The sequence below is a fragment of the Enoplosus armatus genome, chromosome 1 (genome assembly GCF_043641665.1).
Source record: "Enoplosus armatus isolate fEnoArm2 chromosome 1, fEnoArm2.hap1, whole genome shotgun sequence".
NCBI lineage: Eukaryota > Metazoa > Chordata > Actinopteri > Centrarchiformes > Enoplosidae > Enoplosus > Enoplosus armatus.
In genome coordinates this window covers 24,427,153-24,441,302 of record NC_092180.1, presented here as the reverse complement: position 1 = coordinate 24,441,302, position 14,150 = coordinate 24,427,153, and the positions used below count along the sequence as shown (strand labels likewise).

The window sequence follows — 14,150 nt, the reverse complement described above, 5'->3', positions numbered from 1 at the left end:
TCAAAAAACGCATAAATAAGTTATAGAAGAATTTATAAATGACAGATGGATGGGTCCTCTCAACTAATTTCTACTCTTGGATTTAATGAATCCTTTAATGTTCACAAACCGCAAACTGCAGTCTTTAAACACATCCTTTTACTGGAGGGGTGATCGATTTTGGTTAAAGCAATGGCTGGGGCTTTTCTGCCACACATTTATTTTTCAATTGACGGCTCCCCAAGGAATCTGAGAATTGTGCTTTTATCTCCTTTCCCGAATCAGGTATGTAAAGCTGGTAGAGGGCGGCAGGGTAGATGAAGTTTAAACTGTTGGTGCTTCTATAAAGTTCTAAATAAGAGATCTGAATATTAATGTAAATTAAATATTTAAAATTTCCCTGAGAGCCTCACTCAGGGAAACCCAGACAGTTTAAGCAGCAAAGATTCCAGCAAAGATTAAATGAAACACTTCACATGGGATCATTGTGATTAAGAAATTATTTTAAAAAGAATTCCTTGCAATACAAAATAAGGTGCATTTATTTCTGATGGGTTTGTATCTCAGTTTTCAGGAGTATAGTCAACTCTGGAGAATCTTGAAAATATTTTGTAAGACTAACTGTTAAAGACATGCTGTGTAGGTTGTTTATGTATCTTTAGGTATACACATGAAGCACCAGGCAAAGCAAAAAATATCTCATTAATGAACATTCAGCCTGGATCCTCTGACAAATTCAGATGCCAGGGTGACAGCGGGTGCTGCTTTATACACAAATGAAATAAAAATAAGTCTTGCAAACCCTGTGTAAAGTGTGCTGGATCTGGGTCATGGTCATACTTGGGTATTTCCATTTAATGCTACTATATAATTCAACTCCACTACATTTAAGAGGGAAATGTTATACTTTTTACTTTATTTGACAGATAGTTACTGGTTAATACTTTGGATTTTAAGATTTAACATACATATAATAAAAAATATAATGGTATGATGTGTTCTTATAGATTCAACCCAGGAAAGGAGGAAGAATTGGCCCCTTGACCAGCTGCAACATTCAAATTTGACTTACACGTGAATGCATCAGGAATAGCCATCCAGTGATATAACACTCTGCATAGTGAGTTGTACTGTACTTGTGATACTTATCTTTACTTTTTCATAATAATATAAGACTATTTGTGGGGTCAATTTTCTGGTAGTGACACTGGCACTTTACACACCCTTTTTTACACAAATTTGAATACTTCTTGTATCACTGCAATAAAGTTATGAAACGCATTTCACAGCAGACTTTTTGACTTGCCCTAGGAGGAAAAGCTCAGGTGTTGCTAATCCTGTTAACGATGGCTGTGTTCTATTCAAGTGTCCCAGCAAGCCATGACACTGACGCAGCTAAATGGAATTCACCCATCATTCATTTTAATTACTGCATGGAATATTTTAACACTCGTCACATGAATTTCCCTTAATGAATAACACTTGTGGGAGTCCAGTTTGAACATACTGCACTGAATTACCACAGAGAGCACATCCATACTGTGGTTTTGCCCGGTTTGAAGCGCAGCAGGCAGTAACAAGTCTGCCATCAGTTGACAGTCTCACCTGTTGGCCACACGGTTGTGCTCACAGACCGCTCGCCCCGTGGCTGTTCTATTCCTCTGCGCATGCGTGCTCCGCTGACGGAGCGGAGACCATTTCCTCCAGCAGCAGCAGCAGGCCTCGCAGAGCTTCGCCTCGCACCCGCAAACATACACACATATGCAGACCGAGTACGGACAACCGTCAAAGGGAAGCCACGTTTGGGATTGTCTACTCCTAAAGCCGCTCAACCTGGATGCCCCCCGACCGCAGGAGTCATCCTAATGGGCCTTCATCGCTAATTTGCAGCAACATCTGGTCGATACTACAGTGGTATATTTTGGGTGAGTTGCCCACAGCGCAGTCACTGTTTTGTCTCGGTGTGTTGCTGCTGCCGCTGCAACGTTTTTAGCTTGGGAAGCTTCAGGATAGCGCGCGGGGGGCGGGGGGTGAGGGGTGTCATTGTTGGGCTGTATATTCTGTATCTGTCTTGGGTTTACTTTACATTCACCAACAGCTTTAAAGTGTCATGTTGTGACGAGCGGTTTTCACTGCCCAGAGCTAACATTAAACCTGTTTTGAGAGCGTTAGCGTTAGCTGCTAGTTAACATACAGTGTAACGTCACGAGATCCATTGTCGGACACAATTTATGCTAGGTCTTAATAGGTTTTGTCCCTCCAGTCTATCCCCCATTACATTCATTAGGTTTGACAGTAGAGCAGCAAACACTTCAACGCAACTGTTAAACGACGTTTGTGTTCGTTTATGTTTCCTACTATTAGGTTTTTGTTAAGGGCGATTTTGCGGCTGTGCCCAAAACCCCCGAGTCACCCACCTTTTTCGCCCCCTCCATAGTAGGACGTCTTGGTCACGGCTAACGCTTTGTGGGCTTGACCTTTACCTTTGCCTCTATTCTCTGTCCTCCATCAGTATTTGTTGACACGGTGTGGTCCAGCACTGTAGGGAAACCCAAAGATAAAGCTGGGAGTCAGTAAAACATGGAACCATGCAGCATTGTGCTACAGGCGGATGCGCCGTTTTGGATTTGTGTAAAATGTCGTGGAAGTGACTGTAGAGGGGCAGTTAGTGTGTCGTTGAAATAATAATCATGTGCATATTGAACCTGTGCTTATATTATGGTCTGGCCTTTTGTTATTGTTGTGTATTTAGCTGGGAAAAGAGGACGTAAAATTAACGGACGATTCTGTCCGATAATGGACCTAGCAATCTTAGCCTCCTCTGCGCTGCTCTAAGTTAGAACACAGGGCTGGAGCTGAGGCTCAGCCCCTTACATTGAGGCAACTCTGATTTGTATCTCTCCACTGATATTGTCTTAATATAATGTGTCTTCCATGATTACATTCTTTAGTATTTGTCTTGGTTTTAAGTGAACACATATCACTGTATATAATGGTGATGAAGGGACAGTGCCCCAACTGAGTTGCCTGTAGATGATGACAGCAGATAATTGGGGTGGGGGTGCTTTGTTATGATGATACTGATTATCCCACAGGGAAATAGATTTCTCCTGCACCCCTCCACAGGGAGGTCAGAGTTCAGATTAAGCTACAGAACACCATCCTCTGGGTCTTGCTCAAGGACACTTGAGCGTGTATGTTTGCTAACGCACAGTTTAAAGAACATGGAATGCATTCAAAATAATTTGTGGTATTGTTTAAATGGCGTTTGTATTTGATGAATCAGAGCAGCATGAAGCCTGCTGTCCCTGCAGCTTTGGCACTGTTAGTTCCTCACTCAGTAATTCAAGGTAACTGTCTGACTAAAATGTTGAAATGTTGAAATGTACATACCTGTGCAAGCTGTGGCATGACTGTTGCCATGTATGTAGTGCATTGTTACTTGTTATACATTGTTCCCATGTACTTTAGGTGAAGGCTACCTGATTGCTCTGCTTTGTAACACATCTTATCACTTACAATCCTACTCTTGTGTTGTTTCAGGGAACAAATCTTATGATTAGTGTGTTATCTCAATGTCTGCGCTTGTTATCTGCTCAAAATCTAAAATATCTTCCCTCCAGATCTTGTTGCCTATTTTAATAACTGATTGCAACAGTCAGTTCGAGGCTGACCTGCAATCTGGATAGAGACATGGGCAAGTGGACTGTATGATTTCATAGAACATTACATTAAATGACTCATTTTGATGCCCACCTGTCTTAACTGTTGTGCTGATTATAGTGAGTGCAGAGTGCTGATGAAGCAGCATGACAGCTTTGGGTTTTCTATTGGATAAATCTGTTACGAAGATTGTTTGGAGCAAGGTGGGGGTGTGAGGGCTTTGGCATTCATTATCCCCAGAGGAATCTTGTGAACCAGACTGCAACATGTTAGGAATCCATATGCTGCGTCTGTCAGGGCTAACCTGCATGCTAGGATGTCCGACATAGTGCCCGGAGAGTCTGTGCTGATATTAGTTGCAATTAATGCCTTTTTCTTTTTGTGCAAGAAGTCCTTTTTATATGTGACAAAATTTGAAGCACAAAATGTTTTAGTTCAGCACTCTGTGTAATGTATCAGTCCTCTAAACACAGCGTGACTCAGCCCTGTTCTCAGTAGTGAGACTGTACAGCTCTCCATCTGTGAAGTCAGACCCATCTAGTAAAGTGGCAGAAGACTCACAGATTAAATCTTCGACCGCACTAAGTTCTTCCCTTCCCCATCTTCTCTTTGTCAATAGCTCCCTTCCAGTCTCACTGACTGACTGACTAGATCGGAGTAGTCTAATCGAGGTGCAGCCGGACGAGGACTAGAGGTGACATGACATGTCTGCAAGCCCAGCTACATGTCGGCTCTCTTCTTTTTAACGATGAGTTATGAGGAGGAGAAAAAAAACCCTGTCTAGTCGATCCTTAAAGCTGCGAGGAGCTGAGCTGTGTTACTGTCTTACGTTAAGCTCTGAGCTTGGCTTATGTGCTCAGCAGGGAAGTAATGGCTCCTCTGTCTGTACACTGACCATCTCATTGCACATTTGAAGCCTGTCCAAGGCCCTGCTGACCTCAACACAATGACCGCGTTTTGTTCGCTTTTCCCCTCCAGCTTCTTCTCTTCAATGTCCGCTGTCTCTTTAATCAGCGAGTGCCATAACAGAGGAGGAATTTATCGTAGTGACTTTGGTGCAGAGCTTAACAGTATACTGACACTCATGAGCAACAGGACATCACAGATGGTGGAAGACATACTCCGCACAGTAGGCTGTATCACTCTGTATAGATGCATTCAACAGCGTTTACTTCATGGCTACCTGCATTTCAGCAGCCTGGTATAGTGTGTTAGTAGCTGCAAAATGAAGTGCATGAGTCTTTAAACCCACACACTGTGTCTGATAAGGCATGTGCGCATTCTTATTCATGCTGGTTTATTGTAGACATTCAAAGATGCAAAGGTGGCGAGCAGTGCCACAGTCCACTTACTTAGGAAGAGTGATAGAAAGTGAAACTGGCAGCAGGTCTGCAGTGCACCTGCAGTGCTTCCTCTTTTTAAACTTTTGGAGAAACAGAAGAGGTGTATCCTTTTAACAGTGCTGTATACAGTTTCATCATTGTGATTTGTGGATACCAGACATGACTGTCTTTCTGGATGATTATATATACTGTGTTGCCTGCTCATCATACTACTAATCAGAGTGAAGCAAATAAACTGTTGTATGTATTGTACATAATAATAACATATGGGTTCCCATTAGGGATGCATGATTATGATTATTTGAATTATCCATTAATCTGCTGATTGTTTTCTCGATTAACCGATTAGTTGTTTGGTAAAATGTCAGAAAATAGTGAAAAATGTCTGCAGTTTCCCAAAGCCCACGTTGATGTCTTCAAATTGCTCAACTTCAAATTGGCACAACAAAAACCAGCAAATCCTCAGATTTAAGAAATTGGAACCAGTAAACTTTTTGGTACTTTTGCTTTAAAAATGACTTAAATGATGAATCCATTGTCAAGATAGTTGCAGATTCATTTTTGTCAGTCGACTATTCCATTAATCAACTAATCCTCTCGGCAAAACCTGCCATTGCAACACAGTATTTTATATATATTTTTCTTTGCCTCGATAATCTTTTAGATGCAGTGTGATGTGAGTGTTGTTTCATCATAGATTAGTCAATTAAATAATAATAGAAAATTGACTGAAGGTGCTACATAAACCCGGCCAGGCTGCCTAAAATACAAAGACCACAATCATGACTGGTCCTAAATATTTTCCCCAGTGCTGTGTCACTCCTGTATCTTCTCTGTTCAGCACCTGCCAAGCTGTGGTAGAGGCAGCCCCCCTCATACCCTTCTTCCTAGTGATCACGCTGCCCAGTAGAATAGTGGCATTGTGGCTGCCATCTTGCGTGCAAACTCAGTGAGGCCTCTCCATCTGGGCAGCGGCCGGTCAGTCAGGCAGCTCCTTGAAGGCTGGGAGGCTTCTATCGCCACGCCTGCTGGCTAGCTGCACAATGTAGGCAATGAGTAGAGCTGCAGGCCTGACACATGCCGAGTCTTTCACTACGCCCCCGGCCTCCAGAGATTTCCCACTGGGAACTCTTTCTTGCAAGGATAATGATAATCCAACATTTTAGCATTTCTAGAATATGCCATTTCAGACATTGTCATATCTCATTGTTTATTTTTCCTCTTTGTGCTGTTCATGTGTTGCTGCTGGACCTGATGTGGCGTTCAAAATTAGGGACTCCATCCGTGCGTCAAAGAATAACATTTTCATTTTGAACACTGTATACTTGCAATATGCAACTGTCAACAAACAAACAACAACCAGCAGCTGAAATGTTTTATTATCCACATAATGATTTTCTACCTGAGGTGATAATTTAGAAACGGCATGGTGAAGAATTCCTCAGCTCCAAGACATAAATTAAACAAAACTATCAAGTCACCAGCTTGGATATGGCCCTGCTCATCCCTCACTAACCACCCCCATCTATACCCTGAGCTACCCCGTGGTGCAAACCAGCGCGACACAGTGGTTTGTTATTTAAATGACAGATCAGCAGGATGACATCAGTCTTTGTTTTTGGGTAGTGCGAGAGCTGATTTTAATTAATGAGCTGAGGGAAACAGTTCCTCCTTTGAGTGCAGAAAATGCAGAAAAGCCGAGGCCTGGAGCATCTTTTCATTTGGGAGAAGCACATATGATGCAGGTCTGCTTAACTCGCATCAGCCTACTTGTTTTGACATTGTCAAATGACACTGTGGCACATGTGAAATTACTACAGTGTTTCCTTTAGGGTTTTACTACCTTTATTATTAACTTGTCAATAATCATTACCATTCATACGTAACAATGCGTTCAACATTTCGGAAGTTTACTGTAGCACATCAACCTTTTTAACGTCCCCTCCCATCCAGGCTGTGATTGGCTGGTTCACGAAAAGTGACAATGACGAGCGCATCAACTGTATGGAAAGTTGAACATGCTTCAACAGAAGGCACCAGTTGAACTGGTATTGAGGATCTTGAGGAGGATGTGGCCTGGTGCATAATAAAAGTGGGCCGACGACGCATCTCTCTCGCTCTTGTTTTTTTGTTTAAAACAGACTTTGCCATCTGGATGTTTTACCTATAAACTGTTACAAATTTTAATCCCCATAAAATGTACTGCAACTCTCATGATGTGGACAATTTTATCCATATTGATGCACAGTATACCCAGTGTCACATACACACACAGAGATGAAGTATCAAACTGATCTCTGGACACAAGCAGAAAGTTGATTGTACCAAAAGACCTCTGTCAACATGTCATTTATATGTGGAGGCTTCCACTGTCCGAACACTGTCTCCCTGCACACAACACCACCAGTGTCCTGGTTCACTGAAGTCCTTCAAATTTAGGCCAATCCTGGGAGATAAAGAGGAAGTAGTGCAGTCAGGACAGTATAGTTGGTTTTTATAGAGATATTAAACTCTGCTGCCATTATTGTGAAAGTCCTAAAAGGAATACAGGATGAATCACTGATGATGATGATGGTGATGATGATTATGACAATGAATCCTGTCTCAGCAGGGAGGCTCCAGTGCTCCCTCTTTTATCCGCTGTTCAGTGCACTCCAGAGTAGTTTTTTGCGCAATTGAATCATCGATGCACTTCAAAGATACAGTAAACGCTTTTGCTTTAATGATGTCACGGAGAGTGCTGAAAAGTAAAGGGACCTGAATTAGGTCTACACAGGGGTGTCTAGTAAAGGAAGCTTTTACTTGATCTTTTCTGAATGTAGAATTCCCTTCAGGCTATCTTTTTAATAAAAGCAAATTTTATTCCTGATATTTTCAATTGAGAGATTAAACCAGAAGATCTGCGCAGTGTAGAGATGTTTATTGTTGACCGTGGCCTACATCTGAGCATGTTTCCAATACACCAGCTGATGAGCCCCACGGCTTACCGAGAGGTAGGTAGCTGGATAGATGGATGCATGTAAAGATGGATTTAGAGATGGGCAGATGGACAACTCTTTAGGTCTTATCTTCTACCATTTTATCATACACGGAAAACCTAGGATACCCATAACCCTCTCAATCACTGCTTGAAATGTTGAAAATGTAGGGAAATGGTCCATGTTGTCTTATTGCACGCTCTGAATTAGGGTTGCAGCTAACATGTAAAATGTAAAAATGTTTTGCCATAGCTGGAGGAGCTGACCCCATATTCTTTGCAGTATCTGAGAATCAATACTTTTGATTATTTATTTAAATCCCCATTAACTGCCACATGTAGGCCAACGGCACATACTATTAGAAATACAAACAGCTGGATGTGTAATGAATACAATAGTCTGTGTTCACCTGTGGGAAGCCAGTGAGGGATTGTGTCCATGTCGCTACTCCAGTGCCTGGATGGGTTGGTATCTGGTGGTATCTGTCCAGTTTTTCCTTGCTGCTACAGATTTGATATTGGTAACATTTCTGAATGTGTCCACATCCCTCCGCTCTCCTCACCCATCTTCTCTCAGGCTGTGGTCAGCCTGGTGCAGGTCATTTAAAACGTATTCATAATATTATACAGAATTACTAGTGGTTATTTAATACGAGTGATTATTTATGACCTAGTGGGCGTCTTTCCCTGGAATGTTTTCAGACTTAGAACAGAAAAGGCAGCAGTTTCACATAATCATTGATCATAATGAAGCACAGCTGTAAATCACAACAGCAGTCTTGTGAGTTCTACAGCAATATTGTCCCTCTGTCTCCTATCACTTCCCTTTTTGGCCTTTTATTTTTGTTTTTCTCTTGCTCACTAGCTCATTATGCATCCTAACATCATCATATTTAGGGTATGTTTGTGAGTTGTCGCATGCACTCATTTACTGTAATAAATCAGTAATATACTATAGTATTATACCAGCAAAGATATATGGATATTAACTGGTATGTTATGGGCTGTAATCAAAATATCCTGTTTACTGTTGGGACTGGTGACCAGTGCAAGTGCTGTTTCCACAGAGTTGTGAGTATCAAAGTAGCACACCACTGATGAACACAGCAGGAAAACTATTATTCCTAAATATTATTCCCAGAGTAAACTGTTTACTAGGATATAGTATTTGCACGAATCAACCAGTAAAGACCTTATCCGGGATATCATTTTCAGAATATTAATGTGTATGTACATGCGTCGTTTCTGTCTGTCCTCTGCTCAGTGCAGGTTGTGAAAAATCAATATTGTTTTGCCACCTGATACATGGTGTCTCCCTGGAAATTGTTCAGCCTAAGTGGTAAGCCACCCAGAACCCAATACATCTTATTTCGTGATCAATTTAGTTAGTAGGTGTAGGCCTAAACAATAGCCACACTAAATATGTGGCTTTGCCGTGTAAATGTGACTACAAGTCACCACATCAATTTTTTCCTTTCGACATGGAATGCTTGTTCGGTTCTTGGTTCCTAGAAATGTCAGTCAATTGCAGAAATGGGAATACTGCAGTTGAGTGTTTGTAGTGATTTGTATTTATAGGCCGTGGTGATATTGCTAACCCGTTGACTTTCATTTTCGCTCATTCACAATTACATTCACACTTCAAATTCACATGGGGTCTCTCGTTTCAGTCTTACTCATTCACTTATTTGTACACGTGTTCAGTCCCTCACACCATATACACACCCATATATTATATATTTATATATGTTATTACTTGGTCAGTTTCTCTGTCTCACACACACACACACACACATGTGCGCAGATCATCTGCTGTTCTTGCTGATGTCCTAGCCTCTGAGTAGACCATTGGGTCAGCATTGGAGGAAAATAAAGCCACCCGTCTCAAGTTTCTGCAAAGCTCCGTCTTTAGTCTCCTGGGAACTTAAGAATGTACCAGCCATTTAGGATACGCTGACCCCTCCCTGCATATTCTTTGACTTGTTTCAGTGCTTACCTCATTGTGTCAAGTAAGGGGCAGAGTTTGGATAAATGTTAGGCCGTAGATTATTTTCATGGTTGTTGCCAAATATGCTTCCTCCATTTTGGCCCAGCCAAGCAACCAGGAGATTGTCTATTGGTGTTGGCATAGGAGGCACTTCATCACCATGATGTTATTGCAGTAAGAAAGTACCATTCTGTTTATATTCTCATGTAAAGCATTGTTCCTGGACTAGGGCTGAACACCGTTATAAGCGTATGGCCATACATGTATATATATTGAATAGTATGTTGTTGTTGTTGTTGAAGCCAGCACATGGCTGAAGTCTTACCTAATTTGAGAGCCTGTGCTTGCTGTGTTTAACTGCAAAATGCAATGCATTATATTATCTCAGGTGTCCATAGTGTGTCCTGTGCTGTTCCTTCCTACTGTCTCTCTACTGTGTGTTTTGCTGTTTGTATAATTGTAAATTGAATATAATTTGGCTTTTTAACTACTGATCAGAAAGAAAAATAGTTGAGATTAATAGATATTGAAAATAACTTGGGCTGCAACTGGTGATTACTATCATTATTGATTAATCTGTCATATTTTCTCTGCAAAATGTCAGAAAATGGTGAAAAATGTCCATCACAATTTCCCAAAGGGCACGAGGTCCAAAAACCAAAAGTGTTCAGAATCAGAAATTGTTCAGTTCATTATCATACAAGTGTTGTGATACCAAAAAATATTCATATTTGAGAAGCTGGAAACAGAGACTTAGTATTTGTCTTAAAAATGTATTGATTATCAAAATAGTAGCCGATTAATTATCTCTCCGTCAACTAATCAATTCATTGACTAATTGTTGTGGCTCTAAAATTAACCATTACTTAGTACCACTAGCAGTTTAAAGAAGCTGTCAGAGGAACACTAATGCTGTGTTCACACCAGTGGTTTTTTATTTTATTTTATTTGGACCAACAGTACTGGACTACAGGTGTCAGGACAGCCGTAGTGCTACTCTGGGACCCTGCAATGGTCTTTGATGTGGTTTACCTTCCAGGTGAACATACAAGCAAAGGCAGAGTGAATAGGGAGGAGGTACATGTAGATGGGTGTTTGTTTTCACATAAATTCACATTCACTAGGAATTACGAGGAACAAAATGATCATGATATACGTTGTCCCTGGGTAATATTGAAAATATATTGTGATATAGATTTATAGTCGTACTGCTCAGCCCTATTTACACAGAATCCTCTTTGAGGCTGTGTGCCCGTCCCTGGGCTGTGAGAGTGAGCAGGGTTATCACTGCACGCAGTGTGTGCGAGGCTTTTTGTGAATTTACTGAAGAAATCCCTGAGCCCTGCTCTCCGCAGGCAAGATTTGCAGTTGCTGCCTCTGCAAACATTGGCTCTGCATTAGGAGAAATTCTCCTCTGTGATGCCTCCTGTGTGTTTCACTCTCTCCCTGGGTTTTCTCACCCACACCATTACCATCACCTTTTAACCCAATGTCCTCCTCTACAGGTGAAAACAGACTCTGAATGTGGTGCCCAAATGCAAATGCTCAGCCTACACAACACTCTCCCTGTAAAACAGACACATTTTATACTTTAACTCAGCTGTATGTCCTTTTAGTCTACATGCACTGTGGGCTTTTCGCCGTGTTTCAGTTTTCTTTTCAGTTTCAGCTGATGTTTTGTTTTCCTGCCTGACACTAGAGACAGGTTGGCAGGCTGCGCTGGCTGGCCTTGTGTGAGGGGAAGAAGAGTCGTTTTCTGCTTTGATCATGAGAGGTGTGGAGTGTAGGAGAATCTGTCTTCTAGATGAGGTACTCCTTACAGCAGATGCAAAGCCAGTGATACGAGTAAGAGTTGTCTGTGTGCACATGATTGTGCTTGCATGTGAATCATTGTATGTGTGGTGTAAGTTAATAAACTAGGGCACATGGTATGTGGGGAGAAATGACAATACATTCCTCAGTGTATTGTCAATGACTCACACACATTCAGACAGACACACACCCCAGCACTCAGACCTTCACTGATAACCAGTTTATACACAATGTACAATGTACTATCAAAGTAGCATTACACTGACAGGCAGTTCTCCTTTCAGATAATTAGGCTACATTTGTTAACCTAGCCTATGAAAAGAAACTAATGACCTAGTTAACGTTGTCTCTAGGGTTGTACTATTGTGGCTGAAACGGTGATGATTATTAACTGCTTATTTTGCTAGATATTTCAAGGGCACTTTATCACTTTAGTCTCTCAAAGATTTGGGGCATTTATATCAGTGTATTGACATTTTTGGCAACAAGCATTCTAAATATAAAGACCCTTTTTAGTGTTGATTGAATGTCCATAATTCCACGATTATTCACTCTCTCTGAAATGGTGATATGACATGATGGTGACATTAAAGTAACAGCAATGTTTATTCTAAATAAACCACATTTGTTGTCGAAAATGTAAAATATATCAGCAGCTCTGCACCAGAGGAGAGAGTACCATGATTTCACTTCTTGTCAGTGTGTGAATATGCATGCAAGAATGTGCATGTGTGTGCACACACATTTTCACTTCTTGCATGTGAGCGCACGCTTGTACCCCACAGTGGAGAGTGCCCCACACTGTGCGCTAATGCAAGTCTGTGGTTGTGAATTAATAATTCAGAGTGCTGGCATAGCTGGGTGGAGCCTCTATTATTCATGGTTGGCATTGGAACTGACAGATGACTGCTGTTAATATTAAGGACCAGGATACCCGGTCCTCCGCCAAGAAACCAGGCAGTCTTCGACACCTCCATGTCTGTCTGTCCTCCATCCTCCTGTCGTCTACACCCCTCTACTCCACTCCTCTACACTCCTCTTACTCCTCTTTTGCTATGCCCTTGCTCTCCTGATCTCTGTCCTCTCCATCTGTGAGCATCTCTTTCTCTCCCTTCCTCTCTCTCTGTATCATCTGCGTCTCCCTTTCTACATCTCCCCATGTCTCGGTCTCACTGTGTTGTGCTGTCATTATCTAGCTGTGAACTGTTAATTCAACTGCACTTCCTTGGAACAAAATGTTTCTTAAATTTCAAAACACTGAAATGGTAAGATTAATTTACAGTTAGAAAATGTAACAGTAAATGTAATTATGTAACAGAAAACAAAGATGTATAGCTGGGCCAGAAATGTAGCTCAAACATATAATTAGGCTACTTGAAGAGAATAATGAACATTAGGGCAGTTTCACTCAACTTACCTTTATTATTTTTTATCTACCAAAACTCATTTGTCAGTTAATTCATGTAACATCTGCTAATGTGTCAAATTCATTATGTTTAGAAATCATTTCAGGGAGGATTGCTGAGCAGAAACAGTTGCACAGTTTTCCAGTGCTCCAGGTATAGACCACCCTTGTGTTGAACGTGACAACCTGTGTATCTCATTTTTCAGAAGAAAGTACATTTCTTATCCTATCTGTCCTTGTTCTCTCTCGGGCAAGCAGGTTTGTCTGTGTCTACCTTCGTTTTAGAGGCTGCACTCTCTGAATCTGCACACAGTCATTTTCTTTCTCAATTTGGGATTACTCACTGCTCAGGTAATCTGTATAATCTCTATTTTTTGCCAAATAGTATTTCAGTGTCCTTTGCAACTTGGATTTTGCCTTTAGCCTTTCCCTCTCAGTCTCCATCTTCTCCCTATGTGCCTCTCTCCTCCCTCTCTCCCTTCTTTTTAGTCCACTGTGTCTGATTTTCTCCATGGTGTCAGTGCTGCTGCCACTGAATGCTTCTTTTATTTAAGAGATTTGGAGCTCCAGTCACCGCTAATGCCGCTGCCATATTGTACCAGCACCCTGCTGTGGCTGCCGCTAATGACATTCTTTGTGTCTCCATCCCCGTGCTTTGCCTCCTCGTCTCCTCCTCCTCCTCTGAATGGAGGACTTGTCATGTGTTGCCATCAAAGGAGGAGGAGAGGCAATGGAAGCAGCAGCAGGCTGCTTTCCCCCTTCCTCCTCACTCATTCTCTCTCACCCCCTGGGATGTTTAAAGCCACTTCTGCATGTGTATGTGTGTGTGTCTCTGAGAGACAGCATACATTAGGCCACGAAGGAAGAATGTGTATGCATATGTATGTGGCAGCATATATTAGGGAAAGGATGAGGGCATTTTGGGTGTACTTGGTGGTGGTTGTGTGTATGTTGTCAGTGAACGTTCAGTAACATTGACAGGAT

General features: G+C 41.6%; 1 protein-coding gene across 1 annotated transcript in view; it reads left to right on the top strand.

The window, feature by feature from the left end:
• Positions 1 to 1,729: 1,729 nt before the first annotated feature.
• LOC139290388 (tyrosine-protein kinase CSK) overlaps positions 1,730 to 14,150 on the top strand; it is a 37,569-nt gene continuing 25,148 nt past the window's right edge. Inside the window, exon 1 of the mRNA XM_070912196.1 lies at positions 1,730 to 1,904. The gene's annotated coding sequence lies outside the window, so the exon portion shown is untranslated. The remainder of the gene's footprint in view (positions 1,905 to 14,150) is intronic.